This window comes from Macaca nemestrina, chromosome 15 (genome assembly GCF_043159975.1).
Source record: "Macaca nemestrina isolate mMacNem1 chromosome 15, mMacNem.hap1, whole genome shotgun sequence".
NCBI classification, from domain to species: Eukaryota; Metazoa; Chordata; class Mammalia; order Primates; family Cercopithecidae; genus Macaca; species Macaca nemestrina.
In genome coordinates this window covers 82,853,242-82,874,952 of record NC_092139.1, presented here as the reverse complement: position 1 = coordinate 82,874,952, position 21,711 = coordinate 82,853,242, and the positions used below count along the sequence as shown (strand labels likewise).

The window sequence follows — 21,711 nt, the reverse complement described above, 5'->3', positions numbered from 1 at the left end:
AAGGAGGTTATTTTGCAACTTGAAGCCAGGTCCCTGCTGAAATTAGGCTCTCACTCTGCCACAGAAATGGTTGGAAGGGTGTTTTTTGGCTAGTTACATTTTAAAGCAATGAATCTCTACTCCCGGAGCACTGGACTGTATCACTCCTGTTTGTTCTTTCCTTGTGGCTAGTGTCCTTTTTTGACTCCTATAATCAGCCACTAAGGCACAGTCCACAACACAGAGCTCACAGCTGGCAGCTCACATCTTACGTGAACCTCAATTGCCACAGCAGCACTTCAGTGCTACATCAGGGAGTGAAGCCTCAGCTGCAGGAGGAGAGTCTGCATGCCTCCTGGGTAGAATTGCACCTTCACAATAATGGGAAATGAAGCAGTGTTTCAGCCTCAGTTTGTATTTATTATGGCGATACGGAAAAAATACCGCTGGATTTTCAGCATGAGTCTGAGTATTTCTCACTGTGACAGCCCACCTCATCCACAGATACCATGGAATCCTAATAGGACTTCTGAGAGACCCCCAAAGCACTGAAGAGAAAATCATCTCTCAGTCTGAGGAAGATAGTATTGAGAGAAAAAAAGAAATTAAAAATATCTTAAGAAAAAACTTAGATTAGATATAAGATCAAATTAGCCAGAAAATATTCCCCTCAAAGGAATGTATCTCTAAACACTCAAAGGGTACAGCTACTCTCAGCATGAAAAAAAGAGCATTATGAAGAAACATATTCTCAGCAGAATTTTATAAGGTTTCTCTTTCATTTCTGCTCTTCTTTCATCTAGCTACTGAATGGGGGATTTATATTGGAATACATCTGACAATTTCTACCAGCACATTTTGATGAAGAATTGGACTCTGACTTTGTTTATATAGTTGAATATATTTGAGCTTGCAACATAGCTAACTTAAGACTTATTAGGGTTTTTGGGTGGCTACATCATCTGTATTTGTTTGTCCTGTAACAGCAGCATTCAAATTTAGTCAAATAAAAGACACTAAAATTATGCTTAACTATAATTATACCTATTGGATAAATTAACAAGCATGTCAGCCTACTATCTACTGTAACAATTTGGTAGAAAATTTTCTTTGGATATTAGATATAAATATCTAAGTATAAATAATTTTAATGTACTAATGATAATGTATGTAAGTTTTTTTAAAAGTCTGTAATCATAATTAAGTTAAAACACTTTATATTTCAAAAGTATGAATAACAATATTAACATGACTTTTTAAGGGATTTATTCAAAGTAAATATTGTGGCCTTATGTTTATACTATTGCAGAAAGTACTGTTCTACTTACATGAATGCAAGTTGTCTACAAACACTACACATAACTATGCTAATTGTTCTGAAGTAATAAATATAAACCGAAATATAGCTACAGAGTCCACTGTTCAGTTTACACATTGAACGGCTCTTGCTTTTGCAGTGTTAAGTACTTCAACTTCAAATATCAGATAATTACCTTGAATAAGCAGTTTTCTATCAAAGGAACTTACTCAGTATCTTTCAGTCTTTATCATTCTGTAATGCTAAATTTAATCCTGTGTTTGTGCTCAACTTTTGTGAGTTCTTAAAATGAGCTTTAATCTAAACAAATCTGTGTCCACTTGAAAAGACTAAAAATAAGGGGCGGAGCAAGATGGCCGAATAGGAACAGCTCCAGTCTCCAACTCCCAGCGCGAGCGACACAGAAGACCGGTGATTTCTGCATTTTCAACTGAGGTACTGGGTTCATCTCACTGGGGAGTGCCGGACGATCGGTGCTGGTCAGCTGCTGCAGCCCGACCAGCGAGAGCTGAAGCAGGGCGAGGCATTGCCTCACCTGGGAAGCTCAAGGGGGAAGGGAATCCCTTTTCCTAGCCAGGGGAACTGAGACACACAACACCTGGAAAATCGGGTAACTCCCACCCAATACTGCGCTTTAAGCAAACAGGCACACCAGGAGATCATATCCCACGCCTGGCCGGGAGGGTCCCACACCCACGGAGCCTCCCTCATTGCTAGCACAGCAGTCTGTGATCTACCGGCAAGGCAGCAGCGAGGCTGGGGGAGGGGCGCCCGCCATTGCCGAGGCTTAAGTAGGTAAACATAGCCGCTGGGAAGCTCGAACTGGGTGGAGCTCACAGCAGCTCAAGGAAACCTGCCTGTCTCTGTAGACTCCACCTCTGGGGACAGGGCACAACTATACAACAACAAAAGCAGCAGAAAACTCTGCAGACGCAAACAACTCTGTCTGACAGCTTTGAAGAGAGCAGTGGATCTCCCAACACGGAGGTTGAGATCTGAGAAGGGACAGACTCCCTGCTCAAGTGGGTCCCTGACCCCTGAGCAGCCTAACTGGGAGACATCCCCCACTAGGGGCAGTCTGATACCCCACACCTCACAGGGTGGAGTACACCCCTGAGAGGAAGCTTCCAAAGCAAGAATCAGACAGGTACACTCGCTGTTCAGAAATATTCTATCTTCTGCAGCCTCTGCTGCTGATACCCAGGCAAACAGGGTCTGGAGTGGACCTCAAGCAATCTCCAACAGACCTACAGCTGAGGGTCCTGACTGTTAGAAGGAAAACTATCAAACAGGAAGGACACCTACACCAAAAACCCCATCAGTACATCACCATCATCAAAGACCAGAGGCAGATAAAACCACAAAGATGGGGAAAAAGCAGGGCAGAAAAGCTGGAAATTCAAAAAATAAGAGCGCATCTCCCCCGGCAAAGGAGCGCAGCTCATCGCCAGCAACGGATCAAAGCTGGACGGAGAATGACTTTGACGAGATGAGAGAAGAAGGCTTCAGTCCATCAAATTTCTCAGAGCTAAAGGAGGAATTACGTACCCAGCGCAAAGAAACTAAAAATCTTGAAAAAAAAGTGGAAGAATTGATGGCTAGAGTAATTAATGCAGAGAAGGTCCTAAACGAAATGAAAGAGATGAAAACCATGACACGAGAAATACGTGACAAATGCACAAGCTTCAGTAACCGACTCGATCAACTGGAAGAAAGAGTATCTGCGATTGAGGATCAAATGAATGAAATGAAGCGAGAAGAGAAACCAAAAGAAAAAAGAAGAAAAAGAAATGAACAAAGCCTGCAAGAAGTATGGGATTATGTAAAAAGACCAAATCTACGTCTGATTGGGGTGCCTGAAAGTGAGGGGGAAAATGGAACCAAGTTGGAAAACACTCTTCAGGATATCATCCAGGAGAACTTCCCCAACCTAGTAGGGCAGGCCAACATTCAAATCCAGGAAATACAGAGAACGCCACAAAGATACTCCTCGAGAAGAGCAACTCCAAGACACATAATTGCCAGATTCACCAAAGTTGAAATGAAGGAAAAAATCTTAAGGGCAGCCAGAGAGAAAGGTCGGGTTACCCACAAAGGGAAGCCCATCAGACTAACAGCAGATCTCTCGGCAGAAACTCTACAAGCCAGAAGAGAGTGGGGGCCAATATTCAACATTCTTAAAGAAAAGAATTTTCAACCCAGAATTTCATATCCAGCCAAACTAAGTTTCATAAGTGAAGGAGAAATAAAATCCTTTACAGATAAGCAAATGCTTAGAGATTTTGTCACCACTAGGCCTGCCTTACAAGAGATCCTGAAGGAAGCACTCAACATGGAAAGGAACAACCGGTACCAGCCATTGCAAAAACATGCCAAAATGTAAAGACCATCGAGGCTAGGAAGAAACTGCATCAACTAACGAGCAAAATAACCAGTTAATATCATAATGGCAGGATCAAGTTCACACATAACAATCTTAACCTTAAATGTAAATGGACTAAATGCTCCAATTAAAAGACACAGACTGGCAGACTGGATAAAGAGTCAAGACCCATCAGTCTGCTGTATTCAGGAGACCCATCTCACACGCAGAGACATACATAGGCTCAAAATAAAGGGATGGAGGAAGATTTACCAAGCAAATGGAGAACAAAAAAAAGCGGGGGTTGCAATACTAGTCTCTGATAAAACAGACTTTAAACCAACAAAGATCAAAAGAGACAAAGAAGGCCATTACATAATGGTAAAGGGATCAATTCAACAGGAAGAGCTAACTATCCTAAATATATATGCACCCAATACAGGAGCACCCAGATTCATCAAGCAAGTCCTTAGAGACTTACAAAGAGACTTAGACTCCCATACAATAATAATGGGAGACTTCAACACTCCACTGTCAACATTAGACAGATCAATGAGACAGAAAGTTAACAAGGATATTCAGGAATTGAACTCATCTCTGCAGCAAGCAGACCTAATAGACATCTACAGAACTCTCCACCCCAAATCAACAGAATATACATTCTTCTCAGCACCACATCGTACTTACTCCAAAATTGACCACGTAATTGGAAGTAAAGCACTCCTCAGCAAATGTACAAGAACAGAAATTATAACAAACTGTCTCTCAGACCACAGTGCAATCAAACTAGAACTCAGGACTAAGAAACTCAATCAAAACCGCTCAACTACATGGAAACTGAACAACCTGCTCCTGAATGACTACTGGGTACATAACGAAATGAAGGCAGAAATAAAGATGTTCTTTGAAACCAATGAGAACAAAGATACAACATACCAGAATCTCTGGGACACATTTAAAGCAGTGTGTAGAGGGAAATTTATAGCACTAAATGCCCACAAGAGAAAGCAGGAAAGATCTAAAATTGACACTCTAACATCACAATTAAAAGAGTTAGAGAAGCAAGAGCAAACACATTCGAAAGCTAGCAGAAGGCAAGAAATAACTAAGATCAGAGCAGAACTGAAGGAGATAGAGACACAAAAAACTCTCCAAAAAATCAATGAATCTAGGAGTTGGTTTTTTGAAAAGATCAACAAAATTGACAGACCACTAGCCAGACTAATAAAGAAGAAAAGAGAGAAGAATCAAATCTACGCAATTAAAAATGATAAAGGGGATATCACCACCGACCCCACAGAAATACAAACTACCATCAGAGAATACTATAAACACCTCTACGCAAATAAACTGGAAAATCTAGAAGAAATGGATAATTTCCTGGACACTTACACTCTTCCAAGACTAAACCAGGAAGAAGTTGAATCCCTGAATAGACCAATAGTAGGCTCTGAAATTGAGGCAATAATTAATAGCCTACCAACCAAAAAAAGTCCAGGACCAGATGGATTCACAGCTGAATTCTACCAGAGGTACAAGGAGGAGTTAGTACCATTCCTTCTGAAACTATTCCAATCAATAGAAAAAGAGGGAATCCTCCCTAACTCATTTTATGAGGCCAACATCATTCTGATACCAAAGCCTGGCAGAGACACAACAAAAAAAGAGAATTTTAGACCAATATCCCTGATGAACATCGATGCAAAAATCCTCAATAAAATACTGGCAAACCGGGTTCAGCAACACATCAAAAAGCTTATCCACCATGATCAAGTGGGCTTCATCCCTGGGATGCAAGGCTGGTTCAACATTCGCAAATCAATAAACATAATCCAGCATATAAACAGAACCAAAGACAAGAACCACATGATTATCTCAATAGATGCAGAAAAGGCTTTTGACAAAATTCAACAGCCCTTCATGCTAAAAACGCTCAATAAATTCGGTATTGATGGAACGTACCTCAAAATAATAAGAGCTATCTATGACAAACCCACAGCCAATATCATACTTAATGGGCAAAAACTGGAAAAATTCCCTTTGAAAACTGGCACAAGACAGGGATGCCCTCTCTCACCACTCCTATTCAACATAGTGTTGGAAGTTCTGGCTAGGGCAATTAGGCAAGAGAAAGAAATCAAGGGTATTCAGTTAGGAAAAGAAGAAGTCAAATTGTCCCTGTTTGCAGATGACATGATTGTATATTTAGAAAACCCCATTGTCTCAGCCCAAAATCTCCTTAAGCTGATAAGCAATTTCAGCAAAGTCTCAGGATACAAAATTAATGTGCAAAAATCACAAGCATTCTTATACACCAGTAACAGACAAACAGAGAGCCAAATCAGGAATGAACTTCCATTCACAATTGCTTCAAAGAGAATAAAATACCTAGGAATCCAACTTACAAGGGATGTAAAGGACCTCTTCAAGGAGAACTACAAACCACTGCTCAGTGAAATCAAAGAGGACACAAACAAATGGAAGAACATACCATGCTCATGGATAGGAAGAATCAATATCGTGAAAATGGCCATACTGCCCAAGGTTATTTATAGATTCAATGCCATCCCCATCAAGCTACCAACGAGTTTCTTCACAGAATTGGAAAAAACTGCTTTAAAGTTCATATGGAACCAAAAAAGAGCCCGCATCTCCAAGACAATCCTAAGTCAAAAGAACAAAGCTGGAGGCATCACGCTACCTGACTTCAAACTATACTACAAGGCTACAGTAACCAAAACAGCATGGTACTGGTACCAAAACAGAGATATAGACCAATGGAACAGAACAGAGTCCTCAGAATTAATACCACACATCTACAGCCATCTGATCTTTGAGAAACCTGAGAGAAACAAGAAATGGGGAAAGGATTCCCTATTTAATAAATGGTGCTGGGAAAATTGGCTAGCCGTAAGTAGAAAGCTGAAACTGGATCCTTTCCTTACTCCTTATACGAAAATTAATTCAAGATGGATTAGAGACTTAAATGTTAGACCTAATACCATAAAAATCCTAGAGGAAAACCTAGGTAGTACCATTCAGGACATAGGCATGGGCAAAGACTTCATGTCTAAAACACCAAAAGCAACGGCAGCAAAAGCCAAAATTGACAAATGGGATCTCATTAAACTAAAGAGCTTCTGCACAGCAAAAGAAACTACCATCAGAGTGAACAGGCAACCTACAGAATGGGAGAAAATTTTTGCAATCTACTCTTCTGACAAAGGGCTAATATCCAGAACCTACAAAGAACTCAAACAAATTTACAAGAAAAAAACAAACAACCCCATCCAAAAGTGGGCAAAGGATATGAACAGACATTTCTCAAAAGAAGACATTCATACAGCCAACAGACACATGAAAAAATGCTCATCATCACTGGCCATCAGAGAAATGCAAATCAAAACCACAATGAGATACCATCTCACACCAGTTAGAATGGCGATCATTAAAAAGTCAGGAAACAACAGGTGCTGGAGAGGATGTGGAGAAATAGGAACACTTTTACACTGTTGGTGGGATTGTAAACTAGTTCAACCATTATGGAAAACAGTATGGCGATTCCTCAAGGATCTAGAACTAGATGTACCATATGACCCAGCCATCCCATTACTGGGTATATACCCAAAGGTTTATAAATCATGCTGCTATAAAGACACATGCACACGTATGTTTATTGCGGCACTATTCACAATAGCAAAGACTTGGAATCAACCCAAATGTCCATCAGTGACAGATTGGATTAAGAAAATGTGGCACATATACACCATGGAATACTATGCAGCCATCAAAAAGGATGAGTTTGTGTCCTTTGTAGGGACATGGATGCAGCTGGAAACCATCATTCTTAGCAAACTATCACAAGAACAGAAAACCAAACACCGCATGTTCTCACTCATAGGTGGGAACTGAACAATGAGATCACTCGGACTCAGGAAGGGGAACATCACACACCGGGGCCTATCATGGGGAGGGGGGAGGGGGCAGGGGGGAGGGGGGAGGGATTGCATTGGGAGTTATACCTGATGTAAATGACGAGTTGATGGGTGCAGCACACCAACAAGGCACAAGTATACATATGTAACAAACCTGCACGTTATGCACATGTACCCTACAACTTAAAGTATAATAATAAAAAAAAAAAAAAAAAAAAAAAAAAAAAAAAGACTAAAAATAAAAAAAGTAAATATTTACTAAAGCAAAACCAAAGCAATGGTTCTGAGGTTCTAAATAAAGACAATTCTGAGTCAAAAGAATGGCAAAATGTTAACTTAGCTGTTAATATAATTTATATATATTGCAAAAAAGCAGAGAAAAATTGCTACATATAATCTAAGTGCTTTAAGAAAAAAGAGATGAACAAAATATTCTCCCTTATTTTCAGTTAGAAGAATAAAACCTCTTATTTCAAATTTATATTTTCTTCTACAACAGCCAGGTCTCTGGACATGTTCTTGAACTCTTGGAATCTGAGTTTTAGTAGACACTGGATTCAGGCATTTAAGGAGTAGCCTTGGGCACACTGTATGCACATGAATGTTTCTGGGGGAAAAAGCAGAGGAGAAAAGAGAGTTATAAAAACCCATGGGTACACATGAATTAAGCAAGTTCTTAGATACCTATGGTGAGACTTAAGATTCTGACACAATAAAAGTGGGAGACTACAACACCCCACAGACACTATTAGACAGATTCTTTAAGGAAGAAAATTAAAAAAGATATTAGGACCTAAACTCAACACTTGACCAAATACTTCTAATATACATCTACAGAACTCTCCATCTAAAACCAACATAGTATACATTCTTTTCATCACCATGTGGCACATACTCTAAAATTGACCACACAATCAGGAATAAAACAATCTTCAGCAAATTCAAAACTCCCCAAATTATACCAACCTCACACTTAGACCAGAGTTTGATAAAGATATAATTATAAAAAACAAAAAACACCCACTTGAAGTCATACAATTACATGGAAATTAAACAACCTGCACCAAAATGACTTTTGGGTAAATAATGGAATTAACACAGGAATCAAGAAGTTCTTTGAAACAAATGAGAACCTTTGATACAACATACCAGAATTTCTACAACACAGCTATGGCAGTGTTAAGAGGAAAATTTATACTACTAAATGCTCACATCAAAAAGTTAGAAAGATCTCAATATAACAACCTAACATTATAAATATAAGAATGAGGAGAAGCAAGAGCAAACTAACCCCTAAAGTAGCAGAAAGTAAAAAATAACCAAAATCAAATCTGAACTGAAAAAGATATAGACATGAAAAGCTATATAAAAGATCAAGAAATCCAGGAGTTAAGCTTTTGAAAACATTAGTAAGATAAATAAACCACTAACAAGATTAATGAAGAAAGAAGATCCAAATAAACACAATTAGAAATGACTAAATAGACATTACTGCTGACCCCACAAAAATGCAAATAAATACTGACACCTACTGTAAACATCTCTAGACACACAAACAGGAAAACCTAGAAAAAAATGAATAAATTCCTGGAAAATACATCCTTCCATGACTAAACAATAAAGAAACTGAATACCTGAATAGATTAATAAATTGAATTAGTCATACGCAGCCTACCAACCAAAAAAGAAAAGAAAAAAAAGGCCCAAGAGCAGACAGATTCACAGCTAATTCTACCAGATGTACAAAGAAAAGCTGGTAGTATGCCTCCTAAAACAATTCCAAAATATTAAGAAGGGATTCTTCCCCAAGTCATTCTATAAGAACAGCATCGGCTGGGCACAGTGGCTCATGCCCATACTCCCAGTACTTTGCGAGGCCGACGCGGCCAGATCACCTGAGGTTGGGAGTTTAACACCAGCCTGGCCAATGTGTTGAAACTCCTTCTCTACTAAAAATACAAAAATTAGCTGGGTGTGGTGGCAGGCACCTGTAATCTCAGCTACTTGTGAAGCTGAGGCAGGAGAATTGCTTGAACTTGGGAGGCAGAGGTTGTAGTGAGCTGAGATCATGCCACTGCACTCCAGTCTGGGTGAGACTCTGTACCCCCCAAAAAAGAAAGAAAAAAAGCATCATTTTGATACCAAAATTTGGCAGGAATGAAACAAAAAAAGAAAACTTCAAGCCAATGTATTTGATAAATTTTGATGCAAAAATCCTCGACAAAATACTGGCAAACCAAATCCATCAGCATGTCAAAAAGCTAATCCACTATTATCAAATAGGTTTTATCCCTGAAATGCAAGGTTGGTTTAACATAGGCAAATCAATAAATGTGATACATCACACAAAGAGAACTAAAGACCACAAGATTATCTCAATAGATGCAGAAAAAGCTTGCATAAAATTTCACATCCTTCATATTAAAAACTCTCAAACTAGGGATTGAAGGTACATACCTCAAACTAATGAATTATCTATAACAAACCCACAACCAACATACTGAATGATCACAAGCTGGAAGCATTCCTCTTTGAAAACTGGCACAAAACAAGGATGCCTTCTCTCACCACTCCTATTCGACACAGACTTGGAAGTCCTGGCCAGAGCAATCTGGCAAGAGAAAGAAATAAAATGCACCCAAACAGGAAGAGAGGAGGCCAAACCATCCCTGTTTGCAGATGACATAATTCTATATCTAGGAAACCCTACAGTTTTGGCAGAAAAGCCCTGTAAACTAAGAAACAACTTCAGCAAAATTTCAGGATACAAAATAAATGCAAAAATCAGTAGCATCCCTGTACATAAACAACATCCAAGCCAAAAGCCAAATTAAAAACACAATTCCATTTACAACAGTCACAAATAGAATAGCATATCTAAGAATACACCTAAACAGGGAGGTGAAAGATCTCTACATCAAGAATTACAAAATATTACTTACAGGAGTCAGAGATGATGCAAACAAATGGAAAACTATTTTATGCTCATGGACAGAAAAGATTAATATTTAAAAAGCCATACTGCTCCCCAAAATTTACAAATTTAGTGCTATCAAGCTACCAAAAACATTCTTAACAGAACTAAAAAATCCTATTTTAAAATTCATCCAGAACCAAAAGAGAGCCCAAATAGCAAGACAATCCTAAGCAAAAAGAACAAAGCTGGAGGCATTACATTACTCGAGTTCAAACTACATTACAGGGCTACAGAAACCAAAGCAGTGTAATACTGGTACTAAAACAGACTCATAGACTAAAGCAACAGAATAGAGTGCCCAGAAATAATGCTGCTTGCCTACAACCATCTGATTTTTTACAAAGCTGACAAGGGGAATGTGGGAAGAATTCCTTATTTAATAAATGATGTTAGAATAACTAGCTAGCACTATGTAGAAGGTTGAAAGTAAATCCCTTCCTTACACCATATACAAAAATCAACTCAAGATGAATTAAAGACTTAAGTGTAAAACTTAAAATTATATATATATTATATATATATAATATATATAAAAAACAAACCTGGGAGATAACTTAGGAAATTCCACTGTAGACATAGGAACTGGCGAAGATTTCATGATAAGATACCAAAAGCAATTTCAACAAAAGCAAAACTTGACAAATGGGAACTAATTAAACGAGAAAGCTTCTTTACAGCAATGGAAACTATTGGCAGAGTAAACAAAACCTACATAATAAAATAAAATATATGCAAACTATTCTTCTGACAAATGTCTAATATCCAAAATCCATAAAGAACTTAAAAAAAAACTTACTAAAAAGTAGGCAAAGGACATGAACAGATGCTTTTCAAAAAAGGCATATATGTGGCTAACAAACACATGAAAAAAATGCAATCACTAATAAAGAAATGCAAAGAAAAACTACAGTCAATACCATCTCATACTAGTCAGAATGGCTATTACTAAAAAGTCAAACAATGACAGATAATGGCAAGGTTGTGGAGAAAAGAAAATGCTTATACATTACTGGTATGAGTGTAAGTTCAACCATTGTAAAAAACAGTGTGGCAATTCCTTGCAGAACTAAAAACAGAATTTCCATTTGACCCAGAAACCTCATAATTGAGTACATGCCCAAAGAATTATAAATTATTCTATCATAAAGATACATACACATGTATGTTCACTGTAGGACAACTCACAATAGCAAAGACATGGAATTGACCTAAATGACTGCCAACTGTAGACTAGATAAAGAGGATGTGACATGGTCTGGCACAGTGGCTCAAGTCGGTATTCCCAGCACTCTGGGAGGCCAAGGCTGGCAGACTGTCTGAGCTCAGGTGTTTGAGACCAGCCAAGGCAACATGGGGTAACTCTATCTCTACAAAGAATACAAGAAAAATTAGCTGGGTGTGGTACTGTGCACCTATAGTCTCAGCCACTTGGCAGGCTGAGAAAAGAGAATTGCTTGAGCCCAGAAAGTTGAGACCGCAGTGAGCCAAGATCATGCCACCACACCAAATCTGTTTGTGCCACCACAAACAGACTGAGGCCCTGTTTCCCCAGTCCTCCCAACAAAAATAAAATATTTTCTAAAAGAAAATATGGTACATAAACATAATGGAATACAGTTTGGTTATTAAAAAAAGAACAAGATGATGTCCACAACATAGATGGAGCTGAAGATCATTATCTTTAGAAAACTAATGCAGAAACCAAAAACCAAATGCATGTTCTCATTTATAAGTAAAGAGCTAAATAATAAGAACACATGGACACAAAGAGGGGAACAACAGACACTGAGAACTAGTTAAGGGTGAAGGGTGGGAAAAAAAAGATCAGAAAAAATAACTTAATACCTAGGTGACAAAATAAATCTACACTAAACCTTCATGACACAATTTCATCTACATAATAAACCTGAACATGTACCCCTGAACCAAAAAATAGAAGTTATAAAGAAAAAAAATCATAAGTGGGGGAAGAGTTGAATGTAAGTGGAAGAACTGGATTGTGCTACAGACAGTGGCCCAGGTGGAGCCATACTGTGATTTATTTCTGTGTCCATGCAGGAAGATGAGATTATAAACAGGTGGCCCAGAAACTTAGGTTGGTGGAGAAAACAGATTGCTTCTGCAGATTCAGTGACTGAGGGTGAAGATACACCAGGAGACCTGTAGATACTTTTGTGGGTTTTTGGCAAGAAACATTAGGATCAAAAATGTTGTGGTGAAATTCCTGAGGGTGGCGCCTAGAGCTGGGAGGGGTGTGGACACATCAATGTCTAGTGGGTATGTTTGTAAGTGGGTGGAAATCCTGTAGGGTTAGCTGTAAGAAAAGGGGGTCTGTCATCAGAGCTCCTTCCTCTAAGTTTTCAGTCCTCTCTCACCCTGGGATGAGACCTGGAATCACAGGACAATGGGCAGTGTGACAGCCTGTGTACAGGAGAACAGAGCCTCCCATTACCAGAAACTCAGAGTTTTATTCCAGTCCAGGTCTCTGTGATATCTATTCTTCTGGCACCAAATATGTAGAGTTTGCTGAACACCAAGAAATTTTCCAACACCAACTCATTGTCTAACATTTGAATTCTAACACCACCCAGAGTCAGCACAGACCCTTATTCAGGGCTCAGTCTCACAACATTGTTTGTACTGTAGAACCCAGTCACAAACCCCATTAGCTCATCTATGTTTCTGAGCTACTGTTTGAAAATTGTGGATTCTCATAACCTCCCTCAAGTTCAATAATTTGATAGAGCTACTCACAGAACTCAGCAAAAAACTGTAGTTATGTTAACCAGTTTATTATAAAAGATACAACCCAGGAAAAGTCAAATGAAAGAAATGCGCAGGACAAAGAAAAAAGGTGGGGGAAAGATGAAGCACATAGGTAATCCAGGTAAATAGTTGTGATTAATAAAATTCTCTATTGTTTATGTTCTCCAGGAACAGTTTATGGAAAGAAACAACATTCCCATTATGACTTAGATGGTGCTCTGTTTTCTGACCAATCACATAGCCAGGCACGAACTTTGTGCAAATTTTTTTTTTTTTAATGATGGATCTCACTCTGTTGCCCAGGCTAGAGTGCAGCGGTGTGATCACAGCTCACTGCAACCTCCACCTCCCAGGTTCAAGCAATTCTCTTGCCTCAGCCTCCCCAGTAGCTGACAAAATTTTATCTATATAGTAGCCACCACACCCAGCTAATTTTTGTATTTGTAGTAGAGATGGAGTTTCACCATGTTGGCCAGGATGGTCTTGAACTTCTGACCTCAAATGATCCACCTGCATTGGCCTCCTAAAGTGCTGAAATTACAGGCATGAGCTACTGTGCCCAGCCAACTCTGTGCAAATTATCTTTTTCTCAGAAAAAAAAAAAATCAGCTAAATATGTCTTCTGTGGTCAAAATAAAATACTTCATAATCAAATAACTTAAGCTGGCTGGGTGTAGTGGCTCATGCCTGTATTCCCAGCATTTTGGGCTGCTGAGGTGGGTGGGTCACTTGAGGTCAGGAGTTTTGTCAGAGATGTTTAAACAAGAGCAACTATATCTTGAATAGGAGCTGGGTAAAATAAGGCCAAGACCTACCGGGCTGCATTCCCAGATGGTTAAGTCATTCCAAGTCACACGATGAGATGGGAGGTTGGCACAAGATACAGGTCATAAAGACCTTGCTGATAAAACAGGTTGCAGTAAAGAAACTGGCTAAAGCCCACCAAAGCCAAGATGAACATGAGAGTGACCTCCAGTTTTCCTCACTGCTACATTCCCACCAGCGCCATGACAGTTTACAAATGCCATGGCAACATCAGGAAATTACCCTGCATGGTCTAAAAAGGGGAGGCATAAATAATCCACCCCTTGTTTAGCATATCATCAAGGAATAATCATAAAAATGGACAAGAAGCAGCCCTTGGGGCTGCTCTGTCTATGGAGTAGCCATTCTTTTATTCCTTTACTTTCTTAATAAACTTTCTTTCACTTTATGGACTCATCCTAAATCCTTTCATTTATGAGATCCAAGAACCCTCTCTTGGGATCTGGACTGAGACTAGCCTGGCCAACATGGTAAAACCTCATCTCTAAAAAATACAAAAATTAGCAGGCTATGTTGGCACACAGCTGTAATTCCAGGTACTCAGAAGGCTAAGGCATAAGAATCACTTGAACCCAGGAGGCAGAGGTTGCAGGAAACCAAGATCTCACCACTGCACTCCAGCCTGGGTGATGAGGTGAGAATCTGCCTCAAAATAAATAAATAAATAATAATAAAAAAACATAAGTTAATCTCCTTCCCATAGGCTCCTGAACTTTGAGCTATCTTAAGTCTGAGCCAACATACAACCCTATTTTATGTCCATCCTAAGAACATGCTGACTTTAGGGTAAAACATTCTCTGATCTAGAATCTAATTTTTTAATCCTCCATTTGCCATTCCCCTCCCACCTTCTTTCTAATCTTGTTTGTTCCTCCCTATGAAAAAAACTCTTGTCTGACTAAACTTTGCAATCCTCAAAGATCTTATAGTTGGTACTTCCTCCTGTTGCAATACTCCTTTAGAATTAACTTTTTTTTTTTACATCAATACAACTTTGTTATATATTACAAAGTCTAGAAACTGCCTCAAAACAAAACCAACTTCACTTGCAGTAAGATCTTCCCAATCTCCTTAATCTTAACTGCATCTGTCGGTGGACCTCAGCTTTCCAGCGCTGTGTAGCTTCTCTCAGGATAAAGGCTTCCTCCATGTCTCAGGTGAGTGGGCTGGGACACCTGCAGGGGAGGCTCCCCAGAAAGAATTAACTGGGCCTTTTGTAACATCCTTTTGCAGGCTCAATATTAGCCTTAACTTGCAGTCACTGGGCTCAAGCTTTAATTTCCATGTCAGAGTAATTCCCTTGGTTTCTTAAACTAAGTGTTTGAAAAATCCAGAAAATCAAGCAAACACAGTGTTCATGTAAGGATGAAAATTTTAAGCTGCTTACATTCAATACCTCAATAAGAAAAGCAAAAGTGTCTATACCTTTCAGACAATAAATGTATTATTGTATGAGTTCCATTAAAAATCATGTAGTAAACCATTAGTCATATATGGGAACACTTCTGGAAGGTACCAAGTTTCATCTAATAAAATTTAGCATGAAACTCAGAAACCAAGATAACAAAACACAGGAGACAGGATATTCACTGTCACAAGGTTACCCTGCAAAAAAAAAAAAAAAAAAATGGAACCGATGTTTTCATGAATCAATGTAACTCACCAATTGTCTACCACATTTCCCTGTGAAAGTGTATTCATTTTCTACAGCCAAAATAAAAGATTTTCCCTATTCTCTTCCTTGGTAGCATTCTAAAAGCTAAGCCTTGGAATTGTGTTTGAAATCACCCAGCCATAAACACACCTGTGAAAACTTCTAAACTCACTCTGGAAAAGGTAAATGATAATTGTCAACAAATAGAATATATGATTAAATACTTTTTTCTGAAACCCACCTCTTTCATTCCCTCAGTAAATACTTCCTTACCTTTCAAACTGTACTAATAAAATGCAATTTACAATTAAAAAACTGAAGAAATCTTTTCAAAGTGACAAACCCAGGGACTGGCGGTGCTGATCAGAAAACAGATGTGTCTGACTCGTGTCAAATCAGGCCATCCAATCACTTGAGAGATTCACCCGCCCCATCCTGCTCACTGAAGTGCTCAATGACCACTCTCTCAGAAATACTGCACTATGCCCCTGTAAGTGCCCCAGGTGCATTTTACTTTGCAAGTTCTTGCACCATCTCACTGAGATCAGGTTTTTGGGTGTGTGTGTGTGTGTGTATGTGTGTGTCTTTTGGCAAAATATTTTTTCTCTCACAAATCTTAAGGGAATCCAGGGGCAGAAATTATTTCTGTATTCCCCTCAATACCACTATATGACGGACTGACCAGCAATGTGTCTCCAAGAAATGGAAGCTGGGTTGGGTGAAGACAATCTTAATGCCTCAAGGGGTTAAACCAGGAGATTCCTGTCAACCCCAGGGCAGCCACCTGCTCCCTTGAGAGGCTACACTCCATACCTCTGGTTGCCCTATAAAAGAAAATAATCCAGGAGCTGATGATATTCACTAGATATTCTAGAAGACATAGCCATGGCAGGTATCTTGGTTTATCCCCAGACTGTGCTGAAAACCAGGACCAGGAAAAACCTCAAGGGTTGGCTGAGGACACATCATCCCAAAAGTTTCCAAAGAGAAACCTTGACCCAAAGACATTCTGATAAGCTGTCTGTGTCTAGAGATGATAAAAGGAAAAGAGGCACAGAGTTTTTTTTTTTACCATACAGTATCAGGAGACTATTCTTTGCTTTCTTTTCATGGAAAATATTTACAAACAAAAAACAAATCTTTTTTAAAGTGTCATCCAATGCTTTGTCAAAAAATGATTAACTAAAATACGACACCTAAAATAATGTGAATTAGGAAGGGGAAGTTGGCATTTGGGATTGTCAGAAAAAACTAGTATTGCACTGCCAGCCAGAGTTAGGCTGGAGGAGTGGGGGTAAGAGGTGGACTAGAGATGCTGTTTGGGACACATGTGAAGAATCCTGGGGAAATCCTGTCCCCTGTGGAGTGTGAAAATAGTTAAGTGGCAGGCAGTTAGACAGAGGTGGCTCTAGTTCCTGGGTACCTACTTAAAAAAAAAAAAATGCTTTTTTTTTTTTTTTTTGTAAATTAGTACATAGTGGGAAACAAAATTCAGGCTTAACCAACTACAAACTGCCACTTAAGCGCTGATTAGTTAACCAGGAAATTTCCACGTTGATCATACAAATTAAGAAACTACTAAACTGTACCTAACCAATTATTGAATTTGGGTTTTTTCATCATGCACCTTATAAAAGTCTTTCCTTCAAGCCCCTCCCATGAACCACAAACGACAAATCATAGCTGTGTGCTCTACAATTCTTGAATCACTCTATGATTAAATTCTTTAATATTTTTGTGGTGACTCCCACAAATTTTTAATAGAAGAAAAAAGGGACTGGGAACCCCACGGACCAAAGCTCTTTTTATTTATGAACCCCGGACCCGGGGTCAGGATTCTCTCTTGAGGACCTTCCATCCTTGCACAGTCTGGGAGAGATGCGGCGCTGTGGGTGCAGAGCTGACCCTAGAAGGCTCCAGGTGAGTGCGCAGTCACTGCGAAGGGAGGAGACAGGATGCCCGGAGATCCGGCTGTCACCCCGCCGACATCTTATGGCCGAAGGGGACTGAGGGCCCAGCTGCGCCATGGAGAAGTCGGGGGCGCAAATTATGGAGCTGACTGCGAGGAGGCCAGAGTCCCGCCACAGCCACTTCCGATCAGTTCCAGCCAGCCCCATCCCCTCTCTCGGGATGCCAGACCAGGCACTCTCACCATTTCCAGGCTTCCAGAGGGTCCTCGCACCTTAGTTGTGGATCTCCCAATACCTGCAGGTCAGGGGGCCACAGAGGTTGCGCCTCTAGGAGCAGAAGACACAGAGCAGTGGAGACCTGGAGCTACAGCTGCAGCAAGAGATAAAGGCCCCGCCAATTCCCGGAAGCCATCCTGTCTGTTCCGGCTGTGGGCCTGATTGGACGGTTCCCAGACCAGCGTCCCTGATTGGATAACGTTTAAGGCCCCGCCCTTTCAGGCCGTGAGTGACATGAGATGTGATGGGATGCTGGGCTGAATGAGAGTGACAGCCTAAGCAGCAGTCTAGCCTTTTTTTCCATCTTTAACGCAATTTTTATTTTTTTAATTTTTTGCTACGGAGTCTCGGTTTGTTGCCCAGGTTGGAGTGCAACGGCGCGATCTCAGCTCACTGGAACCTCTGCCTCCCGGGTTCAAGTGATTCTCTTGCTTCAGCCTCCCCGGTAGCTGGGATTACAGGCACGTGACACCCAGCCCTGCTAATTTTTGTATTTTTAGTAGTGACAGAGTTTCACCATGTTGGCCAGGCTGGTCTCGAATTCCTGACCTCAAGTGATCTGCCCACCTCGGCCTCCCAAAGTGCTGGGGTTACAGGCATGAGCCACCACGCCCAGCAGCTGCAGCTTTTTCAAGCAGGGCTTAGGCTGCAGCCCACCTCAGAGGGTATTTGCATTTAACCTTGTGTATAAGGTCATATGCATTTATAAATAATATATCATATGGCAATTCACAAATAAAAATAACAATTATTTAACAACACACACTGCCCCCTCATCAAGGTGTGTGGACTGGGTGAATGAATGAAAAAATACTCTCCAATGCTAAACATAGATTTACCCTTTGATCCAGCAATCACGTTCCTAGGTAAACTCCTGTCCACACAAAAGCCAGCACGTGAATACTTACAACTGCTTTATGCATAATTTCTAAAACTTTTTTTTTTTTTGAGTCAGGGTCTCACTCTGTCACCCAGGCTGGAGTGCAGTGGCACAATCTAGGCTCACTGCAACCTCTGCCTCCTGGGTTCAAGTGATTCTTCTGCCCCAGCCTCTTGAGTAGCTGAGATTACAGGCACCCACACCACCTGGCTAATTTTTGTATTTTTAGTAGGCATGGAACTTCACGATGTTGGCCAGGCTGGTCTTGAACTCCTGACCATAAGTGATCTGCCCACCTCGGCCTCCCGAAGTGCTAGGATTACAGGCATGAGCCGCCGCGCCTGGTCAAGAAATAAGTGAAATTTAATGTAACAATTTAATTGACCCAATATACCCAAAATATTTTCATTTTAATATGTAACAAATGTGTAATTATTAATGAAGCATATGTATTTTTGTAACTAAATCTTTGAAAGTAACTCTGTATTTTACCTTTGTAGCACATCGAAGTTCAGACCAGCCACATTCCAGGCACCCAATAACTGCCACAATAAAGTGGAACTCTGCTATCAGGGGAGTGAAGAGCCTGAACATCCCTTTTCTGCCAGAGGTGAGGGAACAGCATCTCTCTACCAACATCTCTCTTCAGTTCCGAGGGTGGAACGGATAGTGACGATAGAAATAGCAGAGAGCAGCAGGAATAAAATAATGACAGGCAGACAGACCACTGCTGGTAAACTGTTGCCCATCTTTCTTTCAGAGATCAGACAGTAAACAAAGGATGATTGGCACCAGAGGAGTAGGAAACTGATGTCTTCAGATCTGTTCACAGTCTTGACTTTCAATGTTTAGATATGAAGAAAATAGATTAAAGACAAACTTATTTTGCTATTTGGCCTTGGCCCTAGTGGTCGGGTTTTGGTTATCTGTTTTCTCCTGTGTTGCAGAGGAGTGTGTGAGTATAAGCACCAATCACATGCATACATGTCTACATGTATTTCTGCATTACTCAATATTATGTTACAGGATAGCCAAGTAAAATCAGATTTAAAAAATCAGTACCTTTAGGGTGCTCACTGTTAGAAGGTAACTAGTAACCAAACTGTCATTGAATCCTGGCATCTTATCCCCACTGGGTGTATGTATTAGTTAGCTTTTCAGCATAACAAACTATCCAAAAGTTGTTAGTTCATAATTGAAATGGTCATACATTTAGGCTGAGCTCAGTGGGGCCATTCTTCTGGCCTCAGCAGAGTCCTTTCAGGCATGTATCATCAGCTGCTTGTTGACTAGGCAGCTGTGCTTCTGGGGTGAGCCTCTGCTTCTGGGGCCGTCAACAGGGGCAACTTGCTTCACCTCCTCATGATATCTTACCCTCCAGCTGGCTAACATGGGCTTAATTCATGGAGATGGCAGCATTCTGAAATAAAAAGAGCATTCAAGACTGTTTAAATTTAGGCCCCAAACTAGAGCATTGTCATGTTCATAGGTTTCTACTGTCTTGAGCAAATAAGGCCAGCCAGATCTAGGGTTTGGAAAACAGATTTTAGATGTCTATGGTAATAGCTGTAAAAGCACCTGGCAATGGAAATGGGAGGGATAAAAAATTGCTACAATTTCTGCATTCAGTATCATTCTGCCTGTTTTGCATATTTGGTTTATACAACTCTTCCACATCGAGAAACTTGTCCAAAGACCCACAGCTACTAAATGGCTGGGATGTGACTAAGGATCGGCTGTCTGACTCCAAAGTCCATGCACCTCCATAGATCACAGTACTAAAGTAGCTGCCTCAGACTCTTGAAATATTTGAGAGTGACACTTATACAACAAAGCCAGATTCCTTTTATATTTGTATCAATATAGTACTATTTATTGTTGATAATAATCATTTCAATAAATTGCAGAAGCGCATGATGGCTGACACCTGGAATCCTAGCACATTGGAGGCTGAGATGGGAGAATCACTCGAGCTCAGGAGTTCAAGCGCAGCCTGGGTGACATAGTAAAATCCTGTCTCCATTAAAAAAAAAAAAACTTTAAAAATTAGCCAGGTGTGATATTACCTACCTGTAGTCCCAGCTAATCGTGTGGCTGGGGCAGGAGGATTGCTTGAGCCTGGAAGATTAAGGCTGCAGGGAACTATAATGGGTTGCACCACTGTACTCTGGCCTGGGTGAGAGAATGAGATCTTGTCTTAAAAAAAAAAAAAAATGTCCAGGTGCAGTGGCTTATACCTATAATCCCAGCACATTGGGAGGCTGATGCAGATGGATTACCTGAGGTCAGGAGTTTGAGACCAGCCCAGCCAACATGGTGAAACCCTGTCTCTACTGAAAATACAAAAAATTAGCCAGACATGGTGGCGTGCACCTGTAATTCCAGTTACTCAGGAGACTACAGCAGGAGAATCGCTGGAACCTGGGGGGCTGAGGTTGCAGTGAGCTGAGGTCGTGCCACTGCACTCCAGCCTGGGTGACAGAGGGAGACTCCATCTCAAGAAAAAAAAATTGCAGAATCATTTTGAAAGGACACAGAATAATTTGGGGAAATAGCTGAGGGACGAGTTTAGAAAATCAAAGCCCAACAACACAGTATTTATTTTTCATAATAGGAAAAATTTAAAAACCTTTAAAATAAACAACTTTAGAGAAACTTAATTTAACAGAGTTTAATTGAGCAAGGAATGATTTGCAAATTAGGCAGCCCATGGATCCACAGCGGTCTCAGAGAGACTCCAGCACAGCCACATGGCAGAAAAAGATTCATGAACGGAAACAACAAAGTAACATATAGAAAATGGGAGTGAGGTACAGAAACAGCCAGATT

The 21,711-nt window shown here is 40.2% G+C and overlaps 1 long non-coding RNA gene across 1 annotated transcript in view; it reads left to right on the top strand.

The window, feature by feature from the left end:
- Positions 1-21,443, top strand: part of LOC105466290 (uncharacterized) — an 85,944-nt gene extending 64,501 nt beyond the window's left edge. The window contains exons 8-10 of the long non-coding RNA XR_011613834.1: positions 15,215-15,319; positions 15,911-15,998; positions 19,383-21,443. This is a non-coding gene — a long non-coding RNA (uncharacterized lncRNA). The remainder of the gene's footprint in view (positions 1-15,214; positions 15,320-15,910; positions 15,999-19,382) is intronic.
- Positions 21,444-21,711: the final 268 nt, after the last annotated feature.